Below are 25,591 nucleotides of genomic sequence, written 5' to 3'. Positions count from 1 at the left end.
TCTCCTGATATTAACCTCTGCTAGTCTTATTCCAGAGCTTGTAAGTATGTATTCCAGTTGCGCATTGTATTTTTGAGGAAGCTGATGGTATTTTCCTCTGCCCCATATATTTTCAGGCCTTCTATTAGCCATGTGTGTGGTATTATTATTATTATTATTATTATTATTATATTATTATTATTATTACTGTGTCTCACCTGATAGGTCATAGTTTTGATATATATACGAGTTCGAAATTTATTATTATTATTATTATTATTATTTCGGAAGGAGACCCTCTCGTAGACATGTTTTGTTAAAAATAACTGCTGCTTCAGCACTATTAATCTTATAAAGAGTCTTCTCTATCTTTCTGATGACGGCTTTCTCGTTGTTGCTTAGACTGGCGAGCAACGCACCAAAGGGCATGGTAAAATTCGGTTGAGTCATTTGATTTATTATTGCTTTATACAATTCTCTCTCTCTCTCTCTCTCTCTCTCTCTCTCTCTCTCTCTCTCTCTCTAACGCGACGTTTCCTCCTGATCGACAGGACATTATCAAGCGATAACTGCTGAGGGACTGAATTCCAGTGGGCGAGTCCTTCTCCTTATATCGTGTGTTGCGAGCTCTCCAGTACGGTCAGAGCACTTCTCCGGAAGGTCGAGTTTTTATTGGTTCCGGGAAGGTGACTCATACGGCGGGCGTTGACTAGTCTTGCAGACCTTCTCAGGTAAGGGGTTATCACCGGGAGCCTCTGATTGGCTTCTACCTGCGTGACGTCACCCCTGGTATTGTTCTCATGTCCGGTGTTTCGTTCCATGCGCGCTGGTACTTTCGTTCAGGGAGAGGGGTGTGGTCTCCTCACACACGTCGGTATCAGGAACGCTTCTTGGGTGGGTATGAGGGGAGGCTTTTCTTCGAGGATGAGCAGCGCTTCTAGGAGACGCAGACGTCGTGGGTCAGGTTGCTCTCCCGATGATCTTAGTATTCCTGACGATGTCGTCTCTCGTGATGTTTCTGCGGTGTACTGCAAGGGCGTGCTGCCTAATGGCGCCCTCCTGGGCGTGGCAGGAAATCCTTTTTGACAGGCGCATCGTCGTCATGCCGATGTAAATCCCAGGGCATCCTTGGGCGGGGCATACGTATCAAAGACGACGTTGGACTGCTTCAGGGGGCCGGGGTCTCCTGCCGGTGGGGAGGGGTTGTTCTTCATCAGGAGGTCTTTCGTACGCCGATTCTTGTAGTAAATAATGAGGGACACTCTCTTTCCTTCCTCCATGGGGCGGACGTGTTCCTCTATTATTTTTTTTTTTTTTTTTTCTTCATTGGGTTTGCTTTCTTTTCCCTGTATTGTGAGGTGCATGAAGGCTTTATAGAAAAAGTTTTTGATATCCTCCGGGGGGCGGAATGTTCCTTCTCTCTTCCTCCGTCATGTACCACTTGTCAAGGCGGCTCGAGTTTCTCGGTTTACGAGTTTGCTTCGAGTACCCATTTGTTAATTAGCATCTGGGACTGCTCGGTCGAGTTCGAGGTGTGTTACCTGCCACGTCGAACAGTGCGAGAGGGCCCTCCTGACGAAGGCCCTGACGGTGGTGGTCTTGAACCGCGCAGGACACTCGCTATCACCATTCAGACAAAGTCCGAGGTTCGTAGCTTTGGTGTAAACGGTCGTCGCCAACTTCTGATTCGTCTTCGTGACAAGGACGTCGAGGAAGGGAGCCGATCGTTGCTGCTGTACTCGTATTATTATTATTATTATTATTATTTTTATTATTATTATTATTACCTTGTCAAACTTAATATTTATGGTTTGATACCAATGATAGGTAAAAACGTAATATTATTTTATTATTACTACCACTATTATTATTATTATTATTATTATTTTTTTATTTTTTTTTTTTTTTTTGCTCTATCACAGTCCTCCAATTCGACTGGGTGGTATTTATAGTGTGGGGTTCCGGGTTGCATCCTGCCTCCTTAGGAGTCCATCACTTTTCTTACTATGTGTGCCGTTTCTAGGATCACACTCTTCTGCCATGAGACCTGGAGCTACTTCAGCCTCTAGTTTTCTAGATTCCTTTTCAGGGATCTTGGGATCGTGCCTAGTGCTCCTATGATTTATGGGTACGATTTCCACTGGCATATTCCCATATCTTCTTATTTCTATTTTCAGATCTTGATACTTATCCATTTTTTCCCTCTCTTTCTCTCAACTCTGGTGTCCCATGGTATTGCGACATCAATGAGTGATACTTTCTTCTGACTTGTCAATCAACGTCACGTCTGGTCTATTTGCACGTATCACCCTATCCGTTCTGATACCATAGTCAAAGAGGATCTTTGCCTGATCGTTTTCTATCACTCCCTCAGGTTGGTGCTCGTACCACTTATTACGCAAGGTAGCTGATGTTTCTTGCACATGGGCTCCAGTGTAGGGCTTTTGCCACTGAATCATGCCTCTTTTGTACTGGTTCTGTGCAAGTGCCGGGCATTCACTTGCTATTGGTTTATGGTTTCATTTTTCGTATTGCACTTCCTACATATGGGAGAGATGTTATTTCCGTCTATCGTACTTTGAACATATCTGGTTCTTAGGGCCTGATCTTGTGCCGCTGTTTTCATTCCTTCAGTTTCCTTCTTTAGCTCTCCCCTCTAGCCATTGCCAATTGTCATCGCTGGCTAGTTCTTTAGTCTGTCTCATGTATTGTCGTGCATTGGTTTGTTGTGCCAGTTCCTTTCTGTTCTCTCCTGTCTCTTGTCTTATATTTCTGGGTCTTCGTCTACTTTATTAGTCCTTCTTCCCATGCACTCTTTAGCCACTCGTCTTCACTGGTTTTCAGATATTGCCCCAGTGCTCTGTTTTCAATGTTGACGCAGTCCTCTATACTTAGTAGTCCTCTCCCTCTTCCTTCGTGTTATGTACAGTCTGTCCGTATTTGCTCTTGGTGTAGTGCTTTGTGTATTGTCATTTGTTTCCTGGTTTTCTGATCTATGCTGGCGGAGTTCTGCCTTCGTCCATTCCACTATTCCTGCGCTGTATCTGATTACTGGCACTGCCCAAGTGTTTATGGCTTTTATCATGTTTCCGGCGTTGAGTTTTTGACTTGAGTATCGCCTGAGTCTCTGCATATATTCTTTCCTGATCGTGTCCTTCATCTCTTGGTGTTTTATATCTCCTCCTTCCATTATTCCCAGGTATTTGTATCCTGTCTCATCTATGTGTTTTGATGTTGCTCCCATCTGGTAGCTTTATCCCTTCAGTTCTCGTTACTTTGCCCTTTGTATGTTGACTAAGGCGCATTTTTCTATTCCAAACTCCATTCTGATGTCCCCAGATACAATCCTTACAGTCTGGATTAGGGTATCTATTTCCTTGATGCTCTTACCATACAGCTTGATGTCGTCCATAGAACATCAGATGGTTGATTTTATTGCCTCTTTTCTTGAGTGGTACCCGGCATCCATCTTCTGTAGTACTTTTTGTCATGGGAATCATGGGCTACTACGAAGAGTAGTGGGGACAGTGAGTCGCCCTGGAAGATCCCTCTCCTGATATTAACCTGTCTAGTGGTATTCCAGAGCTTGTAAGTATGTATTCCAGTTGCGCATTGTATTTTTGAGGAAGCTGATGGTATTTTCCTCTGCCCCATATATTTTCAGCATTCTATTAGCCATGTGTGTGGTATCATGTCGAAGCTTTCTTATAGTCTATCCATGCCATGCTTAGGTTGGTTTTCCTTCTCCTACTGTTCTTCATTACCATTTTGTCTATCAGGAGCTGGTCTTTTGTGCCCCTACACTTCCTTCTGCAGCCTTTCTGTTGGTGGGGGATGGTGTTTGTGTCTCCATTTGGGTGCTTGGTGATTGAGATACAATGCTGGAGTTGTTCTGCTATTCGTGGGTGTAGGGCCTTGAAGTTTTTAAGCCAGTATCCATGGACTTCATCGGGACCTGGGGCTTTTCCAGTTGGCATTTTCTTTAGTTGGTGCTGACTGTGTCTGTCGTGATCTCTGTGAATCTTTGTTTTATTCTCCCTGTTTCTTCTTCCTTGACTTCCTGGAGCCATGTTGCATGTTTGTTGTGTGATACCGGATTGCTCCATATGTTTTCCCAGAGTCTCTTACTTGGTTCGGCTTCAGAATTTCTGGGTGGTTGTCTTCCCCTCTTAGTTGGCTGTATAGTCTTTTCTGGTTGGTTCCGAATAGTTTGTTCTGTTGGTATCCCTTATTCCTGTTTCATGTACCGTGGATCTTGTGTGCTGGCCTTAAGCCTCTGTGTTTTACATCTTCTATTGTGTTGTTTAGTCCCTCTCTTGTACTTTGTATTTCTCGTTGAGTTCCTCCCTTGTTTTCTTGCTTCTTAGCCTTTTTTCTGCCATCTCTTTCAGTTTACTCAAGTCAGATTCATCACCATGAATTTGCTTTTCCAGGCGCCTTTTCCAAGGAGGTTGCTGTTTGGTTTCTGTTGGGTTGGTTGTGGACGGTGGTGTTGGTGTTCGAATCCCCCATCATTTCTGCTACTAATCTTGCTCCTGCATATGTCAAGTTATTGTTTCTGTGATACTGGTGGTGTGTAATAGGCCCATTATTTCATTGACCTCACTTGTTTTCTCCCTTAATTTCTTGGTGTTGTAGGCTTTCATGGAGGGGATCTTTGTTCTCTCTGTATCTGGCTCCATCCATTGTCTAATCTTTTCTACCCATTCCGTCCTCTCTGTTGCTTCGTCGTGTTTCTTCGTGTGTCGTTGTTTGATACTTCATCCTCCCTGTCGTCTTCTGTGGCATCGTCTCTCAGTTCGTCTTTCGTGTAATTCGTTGTCGTGTGACATTTCCCTTTCCAGTTCTTCTCTTCTGTTGGGGAGAGCCAGTTCTTTTTCTTTCATGATTTCCTTACTTGGTCTGCCAGCCTCTGCTCTGTTTGGGGGGTGTTATTCCTCTCATTCCAGATGTTGATCAATCTTCTTCTATATCCTCTCTCCGTCGGGTTGCTTCTTGATGTAGCATCTCCATATTTCCTTATTTTTCTTCTCTTGTCCATTTCTTCCTTTTTGCCTCTGTAGCTCCAATCTCAGGCTGTTGATTACTTTCGTTGTGGTGATCAGTTGCTGGATGACGACCTCCAAGTACCTGACCGTCTTCCCCTTCAATTGGGTTGAATACTGGTTGCCGGACGAAGCTCCTCTGTTGCCAGAGGTTCCATTTACGTCGTTGTCGTTTATTCCTTCATTTCTTTCCATCATTGCTGAGTTTTTGCTATTTTAACCCATAGCTGACCCTACCCATCAGGGATAGGTACTCATTTACAGCTGAGTAGACTGAGGAAATTATGGTAAAGATCCCTTTCCCAAGGAATCAACGCCGAGGAGAGCGGTCACCCATCCAACGACTGACCAGCCCCTCAATGTTGCTTAACTTGACTTAAGTCATTGAAGACCTAACCAACTCCTCCACGGCGCCACACATTATTATTATTATTATTATTATTATTATTATTATTTTATTATTATTATTATTATTATTATTATTATTATTATTATTATTATTATTATTATTATATTATTATTATTATTATTATTATTATTATGAGTTCGAAATGTATTATTATTATTATTATTATTATTATTATTATTATTATTATTATTATTATTATTATTATTATTATTAGGAAGGAGGCCTTCTCTGAGGGCAGTAGCATGAATACAATAGCTGTTTCAACGGCATTTAATTTATATAGAATCTTCTCAATTCTTCTATGATCTTCTCGTCAGCATGTAGTGGTGTATTAAGTTTCCTAAGGACATGTAAAGATTTTTATTTGTCTTAGGTTATTCCTCTAACGGTGTCGACAGCGCACAGGCAGTCATCTATGAGAGTATACAGTAAAGTGAATTAAGATACGTTTTACAAGTATTTATAACATGCAAGGTCGTGTACAATCGGTGGGCGGGTCGATGAGCAGGGATTTTAATTGGCCGTTGGATGTAACGAAATCTTTCCTGAGGCGATGAGACCTGCGAAGTCTGGCCGGAGTTATTAGCGTGGGTTGGGTGTTGGTTGTCATCTACGAATTCACATGCTCGGTGGATGGATGCCACCATTCTTATATCGGGATGACCACCACCAGACTCTCCAAGCGACTTTCCTGCCACCTTCAAGAAGGGGCCATTTTCAATCACTACAGGGAACACATAACAGGAGACCAGAAAGAGCTGAACTTATAACGAACATAAAAATTATTGACCAAGCACCTGACCGGAAACGCCTACGTTACCTTGAAGCATTACACATATTAGAGAAAAAGCCGACTATCAACACGGTAAAAGAAAACAGAATTTTCTTCCTACCATCATAAGAAGAAATAGCACAAGAAACCATCCGACGCCGTATACCGCCACGAGAGAGAGAGAGGAGAGATCGAGGGGGGAGAGACAGAGAGAGAGAGGGAGAGAGAAAGAGAGAGAGATAGAGAAAAGAGAGAGAGAGACAAGCAGAAAGAGAAAGAGAAAGAGAGAGAGAGGAACAAGCGAGAAAGAGAGAGAATAAGAATAAGCGAACGAGAAAGAGAGGGAGAGAGAGAGGAATTTGCAGAGAGAGAAAGAAAGAAACTGAGAGACAGAGAAAGAGAGGAAAGAAGCAGAGAGAGAACTAGCGGAAGATGTGTCATCTGTACAGAATGCAGCAGTACCTGCCGCCCAAGAGGTAGGTACCCCAACCAACACCCAACCCACGCTAATAACTCCGGCCAGACTTCGCAGGTCTCATCGCCTCAGGGAAAGATTTCGTTACCATCCAACGGCCAATTAAAATCCCTGCTCATCGACCCGCCCACCGATTGTACACGACCTTGCATGTTATAAATACTTGTAAAACGTATCTTAATTCACTTTACTGTATACTCTCATAGATGGACTGCCTGTGCGCTGTCGACACGTTAGAGGAATAAACTAAGACAAATGAAAATCTTTACATGTCCTTAGGAAACTAATACACCAGCTACATGCTGACGAGAAGAAGATCATAAGAAGAATTGAGAAGATTCTATATACATTAAATGCCGTTGAAACAGCTATTGTATTATTATTATTATTATTATTACTTTGTCACACTTAATAGGTCATGGTTTTGATACCAGCGCGAGGTTGAAATGTATTATTATTATTATTATTCTATTATTATTATTATTATTATTATTATTATTATTATTATTATTATTATTATTGTTGTTGTTGTTGTTGTTATTATTATTATTATTATAAAACACAAGTTAGTAACGCTATTATTTTTATTAAGATAAACTGAAAATTTAAACTAAGTTAAACCAAAAGGAATTGAAAAGCTTAACAAAAGGTGTCCTAAACATTAAATGAACCTTTCAATCTTTACCACTGCATAGAGCACACCGCTTAGGGCGCACTGTCTAAATGACTTCCCTGATTGTATACAGGCGCCTTATGTCGGCTCCATTATAGGGCTCTGTTGGCTCTAGTGCCTCGGGTCTCCGGCACCGTAATGGGAGATTTATGAGATGGGTAGACAGAGTCATTATGGAATGGTCCTATACCATTAGGAGGGACGATTGGTTTAGTGTCTCCTCCAATTTTGAGGAGGCTCGTAATTGGGGTGTTATAGGGGTGGGGGATATGAAATTGGCGTGTTTACAATTTTATACCTAAATAAAGGCTCGTGAGTCATCTTATTTTTATACCTGAATGAAGGATTGTAAATCATTTTAGTTTTATACCTGAATAAAGGTTTGTAAATTATTTTAATTTTGTACCTGAATAAAGGTTTGTAAATCATTTTAATTTTATACCTGAATAAAGGCTTGTAAATAATTTTAATTGTATAGCTGAAGAAAGGCTTGTAAATCATTCTAGTTTTATACCTGAATAAAGGCTTGTAAACCATTTGAGTTTTATACCTGAATGAAGACTTGTAAATCATTCTAGTTTTATACCTGAATAAACGCTTGTAAATCATTTTAGTTTTAAATCTGAATAAAGGGTTGTAAATCATTTTAATTTTATTCCTGAATAAAGGTTTGTAAATCATTATAATTTTATACCTGTATAAAGTCTTTTAAATCGTCTTAGTTTTATACCTTGTGAATAATCTTAATTCTATACCTGAGTAAAGGCTTGTAAACCATTTTAGTTTTATACCTGAATAAAGGCTTGTAAATCATTTGAATTTTATGCCAGAATAAAGGCATGTAAATAATCTTAATTTTATACATGATTAAAGGCTTGTTAATCATTGAAGTTTTATACCTTTATTCAGGTATGAATCACTGAATTTTTATACCTGAATAGAGGCTTGTAAATCATCTTAGTTTTATACCTGAATAAAGGCTTTTAAATAATTTTAATTTTATACCTGAATAAAGGCTTGTAAATCATCTTAGTTTTATACCTGAATAAGGTCATCCTCATCTTTTGTAGATATTTATTTTATACCTGAACAAAGTCGTAATAAGTTATTTTGGAATGGCGAGAGAGAGAGAGAGAGAGAGAGAGAGAGAGAGAGAGAGAGAGAGAGAGAATACACATAAAAATATGAAGAAGAGAGTGGAAACTAACGAACATAGAGAGAGAGTTAGAGAGAGGACGAGAGAGAGAGAGAGAGAGAGAGCGAGAATACATATAAAACGTATAGAATGTAGATGAGTGGTGAGTACTGATAGAGAGAGAGAGAGAGAGCGAGCGCGAGAGAGAGAGAGAGAGAATACATATAAAACGTATAGAATGTAGATGAAAAAGTGGTAAAGTTTAACTGAACATAGAGAGAGAGAGAGAGAGAGAGAGAGAGAGAGAGAGAGAGAGAGGGAGTTTAACACATGAATAGCACAAATAAAAATTCTTCAAAATCAATTACACACAAACAGACAAACAGACAGACAGACAGACAGAGACGAGACCTTCAGATGAAGTCAAATTCTAAAACAAGCGAATACCAACTCTCTGGCACAGACTGTCAGGTCATAATCAACTCTTGCGTTTGTCTCCCCGCTCGAGTATTTCCTCCCAGGGGAGACTGCCACCCCCCCCCTCCCCCCACCCACCCCATCGCTCTGGGTGTACCTACGTCCTCTGAATTGTATCAGACACGACTGTCTTCCGATTGCAATGGACCGTTTGAATTTTGAGTTCCGTGGATATTGCAACAAGAGTAAGCATTCGAGCATCATTTTGCAACGATGGCAGTCAGGGTGGGGCGTCATAGAGGTAATGGTATAGGTAAATAAGTTGGTTTGTTTACATAGTAAAGAGGGGTCGTACGTAGCTCTTCCGTTTACAATTGGGATGTTGGTAACTTATATAATAATAATAATAATAATAATAATATAATAAATAATAATAATAATAATAATAATAATAATAATAATAATAATAATGCGTCGTTTTAAGTATCTGAAATTTTAGATTAACGGTTAATTATAATAAGTTATTCATACCAGCAAGATGCGTTCATAAAAATGAATAGACTGGGATAATAATAATGATAATAATAATAGTCTTTTAAATTGTTTTAAATAATAATGATAATATTAATAATGTGGGGAAAACAATTCTCATAACAACAGAATAATAATAATAATAATAATAATAATAATAATAATAATAATAATAATAATAATAATATTAATAATAATAATAAGCCCTCCACTGGAGCCTGTGCAATACCAGCTACTTGCAGTAATAAGTGGTACGAGCACCAACCTGAAGGTGTGATAGAAAACGATCAGGCAAAGATACCTCTGGGACTATGGTATCAGAACGGATAGGGTGAATACTTGCAAAATAGACCAGACGTGACGTTGATTGACAAAGTCAAGAAGAAAGTATCACTCATTGATGTCGCAATACCATGGAGAACCAGAGTTGAAGAGAAAGAGAGGGAAAAAAATGGATAGTATCAAGATCTGAAAATAGAAATAAGAAGGATATGGGATATGCCAGTGGAAATCGTACCCATAACATAGGAGCACTAGGCACGATCCCAAGATCGCTGAAAAGGAATCTAGAAAAACTAGAGGCTGAAGTAGCTCCAGGACTCATGCAGAAGAGTGTGATCCTAGAAAACGGCGCACATAGAAAGAAGAGTGATGGACTCCTAAGGAGGCAGGATGCAACCCGGAACCCCACACTATAAATACCACCCAGTCGATTGGAGGGCTTTGATAGACACCCCCCCCAAATAATAATAATGATAATCTTTTAAAACTCTATTAAAACTAATAATGATAATATTAATAATGTCAGAAAAGCAATTCTCATAACAACAACAACAACAATAATAATAATAATAATAATAATAATAATAATAATAATAATAATAATTTAAATTGTATTGAATAAGTAATAATGATAATATTATTAATAATGTCAAGAAAGCAATTCTCTTAACAAGAGAAATAATAATAATAATAATAATAATAATAATAATAATAATAATAATAATAATCATACTATAATGGGGTAATGTGCTGCTCTGTCTGACTGTCTGTCTGTCTGTCATTCAATCACGGCAAACGGCTGGTCAGATGGGCATGAAAACTAGGCAGGGTTAAGGTGGGGACCCCTAAGATGGTTTGTAATTGGGTTTCATCCAACCTACCCCCCTCCTTTGTAAGGGGTGGGGGTGAGAAGGGATACCCTGAAACGGAGCTTTTTCTGGCTGTGAAACGAGGCTAGTTAATCCCGTAGACTTAGTTACTTTACGATTTTTCAATTACATCAATTGTGCACAACTTCCCCGGAGAAACAGTTGCGAATATTTCAGCTCGGACACAATAGAAGATGAAAATTATCATCTATATCCGCAAGATTTTTTTAATAACTTAAATCCATCGGGACTGCCAGTGCACAAAATAACGTTGAAGCAAGCAGTTTCCCATCAACCTGCCTTCTCATCACACCCTTTAAACCCACCCTGAAAGCAAATCGCCCGCCCCCCCCCCCCGCCCCCACCCCCAAATTCACATAGAACGTCCAACAAACGCAGAGCGACGCATAGCGCGATCCGTTGATAATTAAGTTCGCACTACTTGACTACGTCACTGATATGACTATGATATACACCACGATTATTTGACTGGCAGACTGGCAAAATAGTTTCGAAGAATATAAGTCGGACCCGCTTTTTCTTTTAAGCGAGCGAGTTCGGTTAGCACGAAATAAATAAAATAAATTTAACATAAATAAAGTTGTTCATTCTTGACTGGCAGACAGACGATATAGATGCGTTTAATAAACGTCGGTTAATTAGCGAGCAGAAAACATTGGAATGTGATGTTGTATGGACGAATCAGAATAATTAAAACTTGAATTGAACATTGAACTCGCTAAACGCCGGTACAGGACATCCGTGGTACACAAGTGGCTTCGGCAAAAAGTCCTAAGTAAGAGACCGGCATCCTACGTGAACAGGTTGAATAACGCCTGCCACAATGAAGTGAAGGGTCGTTACGTAAGACCTGCTTAGAGACTGCTAAGAAGAGGGCTCGCGGTTTCCGCCTTAGTAAATCCAGCCTAGCTCACTTATTCCGGGTGAGAGTGTCAAAATGACTGCGATCGGTCACTACGTAAATTTCTGTACGAACTCTTATTTTTATCTCCAGCTAATGGGAGAGTACATTCAAGAACCACCATGGCAGATCGGTACTATACCTATATAATGCCCTACATCAGGTCAGGCACACAGTATTACATAGTGACTTCCACTAAATCGTTGCTCAATTTTTTTTTAATCATTGCGAAAGAGACGGAACGTATATACACGAAAAATCGTTACATAAGGACTATATAATCGAGACAGTGTTTAAAAGTGGCGGAAGGCGGATGTAACTCAGTGTCAAGGTAAATTTTCGTTATATCTATCGCATTAATAGCGTGTGTGTCAGATGATTTACGATTATATGTTATAGCACGGCGCTGCACGTTTGCGATATCGTTCGGATCACGTTAGGTGTATCAGTTTGATTTGTAATTTTCCTAAATTTCTACTCACAATAATGCGGTCGTCTGCATTGTATGGTATTGTATGGTCGTCTGCATTGCATGGTAGGGTGTAAATATGATAAATTATGTTCAAGAAACTCACCGTGGGTCTCATATTTATTCTGATATGAATTTCGTACATCTACCTTGACAAGAATCTGAGTAGTTACAAACTGATAACATTGCGTACAAAGAGGTTCTGTAGTAGGTATGTATAAAAATCGCCCTTATTTTAATATTGCTGAACAAATAGTACATATATATTTTTCACTTCTGCACCCGTATTTTATATAAGTTTGCTAGTAATAATAATAATAATAATAATAATAATAATAATAATAATAATAATAAAATAATAATAATAATAATAATAAATACATAAATAGATAAATCTTGAAGACAAAAATAAGGATAATAGTTTTTGCAGTAAAAATGAAATCACCCAAATGAATTAAGGAACCAGCGCAGCCCAGGAAACCATTCCCCCCACAAAAAATTGTTTTTGTGGAAGCAACTTCACTTACCCTCATTGCCTTTTGATGTCAGAGGAATCCTTCCTCTGCTTTTATCTCCTTTTGACCAGCAAACATTCTCTGAGATTTTGGGGGTATTAAGGAGTCTTTGTGGTCTAGTCAGAAGGGCCAGTTATGGTTTTCGTCCAAGTTGGTGTAGGGCGGAAATTCATTTTATTTTTTAATCTTTTTTAATAGACAATTTTTTTTTATCTGTTGAGTTTTAGAGGAAATGTGATTTATTTTGTAATTGTAATTTTTTTTTTGTATCTGTGACTTTTTCTTCTGCTTCGATTTTCGTCTGTCTGTCTGATTGTCTTAATCTCTCTCTCTCTCTCTCTCTCTCTCTCTCTCTCTCTCTCTCTTCATCCTTGGAAAACTATAACACTTTTGATTTAGCACTGAATTATCCTGTTCCATGTATACATGAATATATATATATATATATATATATATATATATATAATATATTTTGTATAATATATATATACATATACATAATATATATATATATATATATATATATATATATATATATATAATATATATATATATACACGTATATACATAACACATATGTGTATGTTTGTGTGTATTCATGTTGCTATATACTCACAGATTTATTTATTCACTCATTTTGTATTTTTCTGTTTTATTAAAAAACGAAGCAGAAAAAGTAAACAAGAGAAAATAATAAAAGGGAGAAAACAGGCCACTGCGAATAAATAGCCTAAAGTAATTAAACTTTCCCTTACAACAAAGTAAACTATTAGTGTTGTTTCCAAAATATACAATCTGAACAAACTCCTTCTAATCGGCTTTTAGTTCGCAACTTCTTTGAGAACTTCTGACAACTTTTTTCTCTGCTGAGTTTTATAGGCTTCGTCAAAGCTGCCTACGTCCAGGAATAAATTGCAATTATAGGTGTTTGTTTAGGCTTATAGAGGAAAAAAGTGGAGGCTTTGATCTGATCGAATTACAGATAAGACTAAACTTTAGAACAGATTCAGACAAAGAAACTAAAGAAAGTTTACTAACAGGAATTTATATCATATTATCATATATTGTTTACAATGACGTTTCGTTGATTAAAAATATCTTAAATAAAAACAAGCATATATATATATGTACAGGGTGTTTCGAAATTAGAGTCCCCCCTCTACAGCATAAACTAAAATTGATATGGACAAAAGCAAAAGTAATTCAGAACAGGTATTTATTTAAGTTTCTCTCTGAGAGTTTAATATTTTGTATGGCCTTCATCTGCCTGTACTACAGCCTCCATTCTTGAGGGGTATGATTTCAGCAAGTCTCAAAAAAGCTGAGACTCAAACTCCATTTCCCTAAGCACTTCAGTTACCTCTCTTCGCAGGTCGTCGAGGCTTGGTTTACCATCTTAGTTCACTGTGTGCGCTTCAACACAATCCTTTAAGATACTACCAATGTTTTCACACACATTAAGGTCAGGGGAGCTGCCTGGAAATTCTCTTGACGAGAAGAAATCGATACCACTGTTTCGATGCAGCTCCTGTGTCTGAAGAGCCTTGAAACATAGTGCCTAATCATGCAAAAATGTGACTTTTTCAACAGATAACACATTTTCATCATCTTTGAGGAAAGGAAATACTCCACCAGTAAGCACAGTTTCTCTGAAATATTCACCTTTCCATGACTGTTCTTTTTCTTTGATGATCCACATTAACAGTTTGGCTGTGAAACAGCGAAAAATTCCCAAACATCCAGGAAATTTCACAACTTGGCAATAAAGTACGTCATCGCAGATATCATCCAACTTTGCAGCCCAAATGATGTCATTTTTATGATTTGGCTTCCTGACTGTTTAAATGAAGAGTTCATCTGATGCGGCAACATGGAAAACGCAGCTTCATCCCAATCTTTAAGAAAATAACCACAAAATCATGCATGGTCTTCTCTCTGTTGCTGAGTGATGATGGGCTTGCTGATAACATGAAATGGCTTGATACCAGATTTTTTTCAACTCACGATATACAGCACTATAACTTCTCTCCTTTTCCCTTTTTTGTTTCTAGTTCAAAGGCCAATTTACGTAAAGACTTTCTTGGTCTACCCACTTCCTAAGCTATGATGTCTTTTGGCTCCTGAGATTGGACTTCAGGCCTTCCAATATTCTTCTTCTTTTCGCAATGACAGTCATATGAGTTTTTGTTCCAGTTCCTTTTAACAAAGGATTAATATCTTTTAATGTATTTAGCTATCAAGGAACGTGAAATGAAGGATGCACCATCATCCCTGGCCTCTCTGAAGGTTATAGCCTGGATTAGGTCACTCCATCTGATTTCCTCCGAGTCGTTAGCCATGGCTGTATCAAACTCCATCACTCAGTCTGAAAATACAAGAAATGCAAAATGAAAAATAACTTCATAGAAACTTAAGATAATGTACTTAGAGATAGGCTATAGCAGAAAACTTCATAACTTTCCACTGTTCTGTAGAGGGGGGGCCCTCTGATTTCAAAACACCTGGTATATATATATATATATATATATATATATATATATATATATATATATATATATATATATATATATATATATATATATATATATATATATATATATATATATATATATATATATATATATATATATATATATATATATATATATACATATCTAATAAAAGGAGCCCATAAAAACACCAAAAATATAGAGAAAAAAGTACTATATTTCAGAGACTGCTGTCTCCCTCTTCAGGTAGATGAATGAGAAAAGTTTACAGAAAAGGTGGTATTTATACCAAGAGGTCCATCCACAACAAGCCATTTTAAGTCACCCCCGCTGATAATCTTCCTTTAATCTTTCCTAAGGGTTGGTTGAATGAAGACGTTGTCGATCGTGTCCGAAATCCATGCTCCTTTTGAGATGTTCATTACTTGCCTCTCTTTTATAAGGCCGATTCCATCATTTGACTCTTGTACCGGCAGTTGCTGCTATAAATTACACGTGACAAATTCCAGTTTATTCTATGGTTATGTTCATTTATATGGTTGAAAATAGCCGAGTTCTGTTGTCCATACCTAACTGACCGTTGTGTTGTATTAATCTTTTCTGGGGAAGGGATTTACCTGTAAATCCGATGTAAGATTGGTCACAGTCCTGGCATGGGATTTCGTATACCCCAGAGTCCTTTGGAGATGTCTTTGTTGGACGTTAATCAGGGATTTGGCTAAGGTGTTTGGGTAAGTAAATACAAAAGGGTTCGATTTTCCGAGGGGGTTGGTTATTCTCTAATCGTGTCCAGGTGGGGAATTATTATTTTTTATTGTTGGGTGTATCTCTGGTCTTGTCTTTAGGGGGTCGGTAGAAATTACGTTTGCTTTGTGAATTGCTTTCTCAATTATATGGTCAGGATATTTTAAAGACGAAAGTTGCTTGCGAATTAGTTCAAATTCTTTTTCCAGGATTCTGGGGAACAAATCGTAAGGCTCTTAAGAACAAGTTACTAGCTACACCTATCTTGATAGTAATGTCATGATAGCTAAAAAAGTAGTGAATGTATGAAAGTGAGAACGTTGGTTTTCTGTATATGGTAAATTTGTATTCTGTCGTATCTCTGATTATTAAAACATCAAGAAAAGGAATTTTGTTGTCTGTTTCCATTCAACTTTAATTTGATGCTGGGCACTAATGTGTTTAATTTCGAGAGGAATTCATTGAAATTGCCCCACCTATTATCCCAAAATGTTAGGATAATCATCCCCACGTATCTCATCCACAGCATGTTTTTGGGTTTTATTGCATTTATTACTGTAGTTTCAAAGTATTCCATGTACAGATGGCTAGAAACAGGACTTTAAAGGACTACCCATACTACACCCGAATTTTTGCTTGTAGAATGATTCCCCGAATGAAAATACGTTATTAGATGCACATAATTCAACTAACTTTATTATTTTGTCAAGCGCCAATGGGAAATGATCTGAATAGGGGGATAATTTTACCCTTAAAAACTGAAGAACGTCTGTACGGTACTTTAGTGAACAGGGAATCTACGTCAAGGCTTAAAAGTTTTATGTTGTGAAGTGGTATATGTGCTTCTCTGAATTTGTGACAAAAATCTCTTTTCGAATGTTTAATGTGAATGAGAGAAAAAGTGCTAAAAAAGGGGAAAGGAGGCCAGCTAACCATTTAGAAATTTTGTAATTGAAAGCACCGGCACATGAAACGATGGGTCTGAATGGAAGATTGTCTTTGTGAGTTTTGGAAAGGCCATAAAAGTAGGGTAATTTAGGATTAATTACTTTAAATTTCTCTAATAGTTCAATACTCTTGTGTCTTTGCCAATTAATCTTACTTTCCGAAAAAATTCTGTGGGAACGTTTTGGAGGGGATTTTTCGTCAGTTTTTCGTATGTGTTTGTGTCGCTAAGGAGCTGGTTGATTTTGTCAAGGTAGAAGTCTTTGTCCATTATTACGATTTTGCCGTCTTTGTCGGATCTACTTATTATAACATCTAACTTTTTTTAGCGAGTGGATGGCTATCAGGAATCTGCGGGAACAGGATATTTCTTATGTAAGTCAGTTAAAGCATTTAGTAAACACTCCTTTTAAACATATCTCTTCACGGTTGTAGTTTTTGTCAGATATGAATTTATCAAAAGCCACTATGAAGTCTAGGTTGTTTTAGCGGTCTGGCATAAGGGCAAAGGATAAGCCTAAATTTAAAACTAAATGTTGATTTACAGTAAGGGGGGTGTTGGGATAAGTTTAAAACTTTGTCTTGTTGCTCAAGATTATTCCATGCACTATTGTCTATTAGGTTATTTAACTTGCGTAGAAGTCTGTTGGAATGAGTCACGCTATTATAGGCAGCAATGTCGGAACAGAATGAAATCAGATACCTGTATATGTGGTCCGTAGTGAGGAGGCGAAGATTAGACTGGGTTCCATATATCACTGCGTAGTGTAGTACGAAGATGTCGTTTTCGTATCGGTGATTCTTTCTCCAGGAAAATCTTGTGTGAGAGAGGGAGGGTCCGATTGCAGAGTCCATCTCCCGAATCCGTACATTTTGGTAGTACTTGTTTTCTTTGAGGCATTCTTCTAAAAAAGTGTTTTTGGTTTTTCAGCCGGTGTAGTCTGATCAGTTCTTTTCTCAAACTTGCGAAAAATTGGCTTGACTTCTGGAAGTGAGTGAAGAATCCTGGAAAGGCGGTTGAATTCCATAATGGGCTGAAAATGGGCTGAAAATGCCCTGCTATAAATTACACGTGACAAATTCCAGTTTATTTATATGGTTATGTTCTGGAATTTGTCACGTGTAATTTATAGCCAGAAACAACTGCCAGGCTACAAGAGTCAAATGATGGAATCGGCCTTAATAAAAGAGAGGCAGGTAATGAACATCTCAAAAGGAGCATGGATTTCGGACACGATCGACAACGTCTTCATTCAACCAACCCTTAAGAAGATTAAAGGAAGATTATCAGCGGGGGTGACTTAAAATGGCTTGTTTGTGGATGGACCTCTTGGTATAAATACCACCTTTTCTGTAAACTTTTCTCATTCATCTACCTGAAGAGGGAGACAGCAGTCTCTGAAATATAGTACTTTTTTCTCTATATTTTGGTGTTTTTATGGGCTCCTTTTGATTAGATGGAATTCTGTTGTTACAGAACATTTTTACCAGATCATATATATATATATATATATATATATATTATATATATATACTATATATATATATATATATATATTAAAAAGACAGACAAACATTAAAACAGACAGTCATATAGACAGACAGACAGACAGAGAAGTAATCTATGGACCCTGTAAAACAGAAAAAAAATCATGAAATTTCACTATTAAGATTAAGTTATTTTTTTTTTTTCAACACAACGTGGCCACACGTAATGCTCTCTCTTATGCTTATTAGGCCTAGAATTGAAAATACAAACAAAATGGGAACACGGGAAAAAATACATAAAAATTAGTCTGGGCTGCAACACGCAACAAGTTCATTACATTAACTATATGAAGGGATCTACCTTTTACATCATTAGGTGGAGTGTTGGATTTTGAAATATATTTGATACGTTTGTGTCCTATTAGTAAATCGTTATTTTTTTCATCGTCTTAGCCAGTATTTGCCCGAGTAGATTTGAATGGATTTGCTTTCATTTATAAGTAATTTTATGGGTAAGTGGTAATCTGGATTTTCATATATTCATGATATAATATTTATTCTTTTTGCAATCAGGCTGTCAAGTGACTGGATTCAGAATAGGTAAGGACATATCCTTACAGTTTCACTTTTTGTACATTTTGTCCAACAATTTCTGTAAAACACACAAACACACACACACACACACACACACACAAAGCTAATAGGTAGGGGCATGTCCTCACACCTTGACTTTTTTGTAAAATTTTTGTAAAACAAGACTCGCATACACACACACACAAGGCAGATATGTAAAATAAGGAATATACTTTCAAAAAAAAGGCGGAACCTCCCGCCATGTATACGAAATATGGATTTTTCTTAGTTGAGGTTTAGTTAATACTTCTATTTTAGAATTGTAATTAATCAACATCTCACTCTTCAGTCAAAAGGTCAGTGGTCAATGCTGCAGGTCATCTTAGGTCACAATGAGACCTAAAAGCCCAGCATGGGTGAACTGTATATATGTGACCCTAAACATATTACTTTTAAGATAGTAAATTTTGTTAAAATATTATTTTTCAGTCGAATAAAAATGAAACCTAATATAAGCCGCATTTGGCCAAATAAACACCAATTATACTCTATACCACAAATAAAGGAACGCCAAACAAACTAAGAATAATCCCTTACAACAAAGGAGGCGGGAGTTCCAAGATCGCGTGAGGTCTGACGAATTAAGTTTTCATTATCATTAGTGAACGATATCTATCCATTGTGGGTTGGGTCTCTTGTTTATATTTGGTGGAGCTGGGTAGCTTCGTGGAGTCTGCTTCTCTGTGGCTTGATTGAGTGATTGACTACCTTCTTTGTTCATGATGGTATTACTTTCGAGCAGTTTTATATATATATATATATATATATATATATATATATATATATATGAAGGAGCATAAGACATATGATTTTTGTTTCGTCCTTATTACATTCTTATCTATTTTATTCTTCTCGTTGAAGAAATAAAAACTTGAAGAAATGATTTGATAAATAATATGATAAACGGCAAAACAAATACTTGGAAACACCACCATTTCACTACCAAACTCCACCCTGAAAAAAAAAAAAAGAAAAAAAAAAAACTATCCACGCACACACAAGAACCTCTCCCTCCCGGCAAGCCATCATCCAAACGTAGTGGTTACCGAAATTAACCCTAATTGTATGGATGACTAATAACTACGGTAAAGAAGTCGACTGAACCAGCGGTTTGGTTTATTTACTTAATCGTACTCCGTTGATTAAGGCATGATTTGTGGGTTCCCATAATCGTTTGGCCAACAATACTGGGGTGAATGTTACCCAAAAGAGGCGTTCTGGAATACGCGAAATATCTCTCGTCGATTTTATGTTCATTCTTTTAGGTTTAAGGAGAGTGGCGAGTGTTTACCTTTTGGCGGAGGAGTTTGAAATGGGTCGTTCTTTTAGGTAAAAGGGCAAAGGAAAGATAATTATCTTTTTACGGGGGGAAACAGTTAGAGAAAAAAGGTGAAAGACAGAGAGAGAGAGAGAGAGAGAGAGAGAGAGAGAGAGAGAGAGAGAGAGAGAGAGAGAGAGAGAGAGAGAGAATCTGGTTTTCGAGTGTCAAAATTCATGTCATAAGGATCATCTATCTTTCTTTCAACAACGTATTAAATTGAATTAATTTTTTTCCATTTTTTGACGCACCAATGAACGTAACGGAAGCCAAATAAAAATGAACAAATAAATATATAAATAAATAAATAAGCAAATAAATAAATAAATGGGAACCTGAATAAATGGACAAACAATAAATGTGGAAGTTTTCTACGTAAAGGTTTCATCCTTTATTTAGCAGTTGAAAGTGTTTGCCAGTGCTGTCTTGTATTACTCCAGAGGTCATATATATATATATATATATATATATATATATATATATATATATATATATATATATATATATATATATATAGAGAGAGAGAGAGAGAGAGAGAGAGAGAGAGAGAGAGAGAGAGAGAGAGAGAGAGAGAGAGAGAGAGAGAGAGAGAGAGAGTAAAGGAATAATAACTTTTAGAAAAGTATCATTTCGTTCACCCAATTGAGGATTTCTGTCTAGACGTCTTTGTGTCATTATAGAACCTCCTCCTCCTCACGCGAAATGAATTATCTTTTGCAAATGCGTCTTTGATTAGTCATTGAGAATTAATACTGCAAGAATTGCCTGGGCAATCACAATCGTGTCCAATTTGCCTGAAATTGGGAAATTAGACGTTTTATTCTTTAATGAATACGTGATTACTTATTGCATGTCATTGTCTTTGTTCAGAGTGGTATATTGTATTAGTCACATTTTGTCTTCTTTTGTTTCTTGGAATTTTTTTTTGTTACCTTCATTTTTGTGACTCATGTATATTTGTATGTTAGATTAGCAAATAATTTTTACCTTTATCTTTAGGTAGATCAATTCATGAAATTTTATATCTAAATAACAATATTTTCCTGTTAGTTTAGCGTCATTATGAATGATATTATTTATTTTTTCAACAAAAGCAGGTGGGTCCTTCCAATTGAAATTATTTTATTGACAAAAATTGGATATAAAATTGTGTCAAGATCCTTTTTGTCCTTGTGACCAGAACAAAAACTACATTTGGTTGCCACTCCCAACGGCCTGCACTCCCAAAACAAACTCTAAATAAGGAAGACCTTTATATTTTCCCAATAAATATTCTGACCACGAACGCCAACTCTCTCTCCCAACAAACACGTCTGGGACTTAAAAAAAAAACACACTAAACAAAAAAAAAAGACAAAAATAAAAATTTATTTTGGCTCTTGAGATCGTGGGACCTAATCAGCTGTAGTTAAAGTTTTTTTTTTTTTTTTTTTAACTCAGGAAATTGCTCTGCCGTCCTAATTCACTTAGTGAGAAGAAGAGCCAGCGAAAATGGTGCCGGGGAAAGAAATACTGGTGTTGGGCGGGATGATGGAGGTGGGCGGGAAAGAAAAGGTGGAGAGGAAACGGGATTTGGGACCGTGGAGACATGAAAGAAAAGGTTGAGAGGAGAGGAAGGTTAAAAGCATCGATGGAAAAGAAAAGGTGGAGAAGAAACGGAATTTGGGACCGTGGACGAGAAAGAAAAGGTGGAGAAGGAAAGAAATTTGGGACAGTGGACGAGAAAGAAAAGGTGGAGAAGAAACGGAATTTGAGACCGTGGACGAGAAAGAAAAGGTGGAGAAGAGAGGAAGGTTAAAATCATCGATGGGAAAGAGAAAGTGGAGAAAAAACGGAATTTTGGGGCGTGGACGAGGAAAAAGGTGGAGAATAAGAGAGGAAGGTTAAAAGCATGGACGAGAAAAAAAAGGTGGAGAAGAGACGGAATTTGAGAACGGGGACATGGAGAAGGCAGGAAAGTTAAAAGCATGAACGAGGAAAAAAGGTGGAGAGGCAGGGAAAGTTAAAAGCACGGACGAGAAAGAAAAGGTGGAGAGGCAGGGAAAGTTAAAAGCACTGACGAGAAAGAAAAGGTGGAAAGACGGAATTTGGAAGTATATTTAGTTAATCATAACATTGCAGCCAAAACGGATGATATCCTCTCATATTTCACATAAACGAAATCAACTCCGTGCATCATTTTAAATCTTCCCTTGTAAGTGAACGCATAAAGTCTCCTAGTGAAGGCAAACCGATAATTGAATCACCAAAGAAATCCACTGAAAGAGAGAGAGAGAGAGAGAGAGAGAGAGAGAGAGAGAGAGACTATGTCAAGAGCAGAGTGATTAGCTATTCTTTAGCCTACAAATATTTAAAAGTAGAAATCCTTTATTATTATTATTATCATTATTATTATTGTTATTATTATCATTATTGTTATCATTATTATTATTAATATTATCATTATTATTATCTTTTGCAACTCTATGGATGACAACGCCCCCGAACGAGGTACTCCTGCAGCCGATGGAAATCAAAGTAGCCGTGACGTCCCACAGCGTAGCGCAACGCCCATCAATGTTACAGCGCCGCTTAGGAGGTCCAGGCGGCTGCAGGATATGCTGCAACGCAACCATCGGCTCGAAGAAAGTGGCTTGAGACCTGGCTCAGGCAGCCAATGAAAACAAGACTCACCACCACCAGCCAATAAGAGACAAGCATGGGGCAGACCCCCTGCTGTCAACCACATTATTATTATCATTATTATTATCATTATCATCATTATCATTATCATTATAATCATCATTATCATTATTATTATTATTATCATTATCATTATTATCATCATCATCATCATCATCATCATCATTATTATTATTATTATTATTATTATTATTATTATTATTATTATTAACGTTGATATAATAATTGAGCATATTATATGCTACAATTTCAGTCAATAATGCTGACAAAAAATTATCAATAGCTGGCATCTGATACAATCCTTTGTTGACTAACTAAATAAAAAAAACATTGTGTCAAAGACTAGTGCAATCCTACAGTAATTACAAGTTAATGACGTACCCTGAAATTGAGTAAATATTTCATTTTGGCATTTCAGTCAATTACAGAGATCATTACAAATTAATTACAGTCATGACAGTTGGCAAAGGCTGTAAGTCGTGTTTTTTGCAATTATTAAGGGGAGAGAGAGAGAGAGAGAGAGAGAGAGAGGAGAGAGAGAGAGAAGAGCGAGAGAGAGAGGAGAGAGAGGAGCCAAAAAAATTAACACCTTGTTGAAATAAGACATTTCTCCTTCAGGCGAACAGTCTTGAACACCTTGGGCATTATCCGTGAGATTTGTGGGCTCTCTCTCTCTCTCTCTCTCTCTCTCTCTCTCTCTCTCTCATTTTTAACTCATTTCCTGGAAATGAACCTCATTTCTCGTACCCACGTCGCGCGAATTCTCATAGTTGAGATAAGTTGGGTAGTTACGCTTGAGATGCACAATTAAGAGGCACAATTATCTTCTGCATTTTGTGGTATTAAGATGATGATAATAATAATAATAATAATAATAATAATAATAATAATAATAATAATAATAATAATAATAATAATAATAATAATGTATGTATACATACATACATACATATATATATATATATATATATATATATTATATATATATATATATATATATATGTATATATATATATTATATAAATATGTAAATATATATATATATATATATATATATATATATATATATATATATATATATGTATATGTATGTATATATGTATATATATATATATATATAATATATATATATATATATATATATATACTATATATATATATATATATATATATATATATATGTTTATATATTTAGTTTATATACTATATAAAGGGAGAGAAAGGAACTTCGAGAGAGAGAGAGAGGAGAAAAATGTTAATGTCCACTCTTTTCCGGATTAAAACCTCCTACAAATTTGAATTTTAATGACCTGTTGCATAAAGTGCTATGCTTTATAAGCCCCCACCCATAAAGAATCTCTACTCAGAGAGGTAATATTTCCCAGGATAAGCGTGGTGGCGAGATTAGGACTGCTTAAGAATTGGGATTAAAAAAAAATCGACGGCGTATGTTTAATGATGGGAGAGATTTCATATAGTGTGGGAGTTCATTTATATATATATATATATATATATATATATATATATAATATATATATATATATATATAGAGAGAGAGAGAGAGAGAGAGAGAGATGACTGAGAGAGAGAGAGAGAGAGAGAGAGAGGCAAGTAAAAAAATTCACCTAATAAAAAACCTGACAAAAGGTAGATTATATAGATATGCGAACACATGTGGCTGGAAAAAATTTTGATGACAGGGCACGAAAACAGCATTAGCTAGACAGACGCCCACACCCCCCCCCCCTCTTCCCCCCCCTTAATGGGGGACAATTTTGAATAACAAAAGACAGACGAATGGAGCCACATTTGGGTTGACAGAAGCGAAATTGCTTTCCATACTCATCTTTGCTGGTCTTGTGGAAGTGATAGTGTTTGGAATCTGTTTTATAATATTTCGCCAGGTCTAAAAATAAAAATAATCCTTTTTGGGAATAAATGTGATATTGGTTTTGAGATTAGATGAAATTAGACTTACTGTTTGTTATTTTATATCTTTTTGATGATTCCAAAAGTAATTTTAGATATTTTTAGAACAGAAATGTTTGCTTGCTTTGAATAATAATAATAGTAATATTAATAATAATAATAATAATAATAATAATAATAATAATAATAATAATAATAATAAGCATGGCATGGATAGACTATAAGAAAGCCTTCGACATGATACCACACACAGGCTAATAGAATGCCTGAAAATATATGGGGCAGAGGAAAACACCATCAGCTTCCTCAAAAATACAATGCGCAACTGGAATACAATACTTACAAGCTCTGGAATAAGACTAGCAGAGGTTAATATCAGGAGAGGGATCTCTTCCAGGCGACTCACTGTCCCCACTACTCTTCGTAGTAAGCCATGATTCCCATGACAAAAGTACCTACAGAGATGGATGCCGGGTGACCAACCTCAACAGAAAAGAGGCAACAGAATCAACCATCTGATGTTCATGGACGACATCAAGCATGTATGGTAAGAGCATCAAGGAAAATAGATACCCTAATCCAGACTGTAAGGATTGTATCTGGGGACATCAGGATGGAGTTTGGAATAGAAAAAATGCGCCTTAGTCAACATACAAAAAGGCAAAGTAACGAGAACTGAAGGGATAAAGCTACCAGATGGAGCAACATCAAACACATAGATGAGACAGGATACTAATACCTGGGAAAATAATGGAAGGAGGGGATATAAAAACACCAAGAGATGAAGGAAACGATCAGGAAAGAATATATGCAGAGACTCAAGGCGATACTTAAGTCAAAACTCAACGCCGGCGGAAATATGATAAAAGC

Source organism: Macrobrachium nipponense, chromosome 48 (assembly GCF_015104395.2).
Source record: "Macrobrachium nipponense isolate FS-2020 chromosome 48, ASM1510439v2, whole genome shotgun sequence".
Classification (NCBI taxonomy): Eukaryota; Metazoa; Arthropoda; class Malacostraca; order Decapoda; family Palaemonidae; genus Macrobrachium; species Macrobrachium nipponense.
Note: the sequence above shows the minus strand (reverse complement) of the source record.